Here is a 711-nt window from a genome sequence, read left to right on the forward strand (position 1 = left end):
TCCGCATCTACTATTTAAAATTATTGGAAAACCTTCTCGGTGGCTATACTTACAGCTGGACTTAAGCAACAAGTGCAAGGGGGGTGTGTGGATAATTGGAGGTGCCCCCCTCGAATAGTCGTGCTCTTTGGAGCCGCTGGATCCTGAGTATATTAAAATAACAAGAAAGCTAAGTACCTGCCGACTGGTGGTTAGCGACAGGCACGCACGCTTCCGTCATCCTCGGTTGTTGGCTCATTTTTTTCAAAAAAAAGTAGCGGCAATAGGAATCGAACCCCGCACCTACAGACTCGCTACAGACTTTGACTATCCCCGGTGACCATGTCAGCCAACCGCATGTTTATGTTTGGAGGTGGGCTAATTTTGTAGATACTTGATTACCGTGAGTAGGCCACTGCTATAGTGCAGATCTGGCGAACATAATTTATCATCTTTTCCCTCTCCAGATCCTTCTATTCGCCGGATTCGATTTTCTTGCTCTCCTCCCGATCTATTTTTTCCCTCTTTAGATCTTTTTTCGTTCGAGATTTTTTCAAGCAAAAATTGGTGTGAACAAGAGAGGATTGGATCCTTGCACCACTAGTGAGCCAACTCAACTAACCTACCACCTGACCTACGATCCCTTTCTTGAACAAAATAAAGTAAATGGGCTATTTAACATGTCTCCTCTACTACGCATGCATAAAAACGAGTTAATTTAGTGTTTGATTT

This window comes from Triticum aestivum, chromosome 4B (assembly GCF_018294505.1).
Source record: "Triticum aestivum cultivar Chinese Spring chromosome 4B, IWGSC CS RefSeq v2.1, whole genome shotgun sequence".
Taxonomy (NCBI): Eukaryota; Viridiplantae; Streptophyta; class Magnoliopsida; order Poales; family Poaceae; genus Triticum; species Triticum aestivum.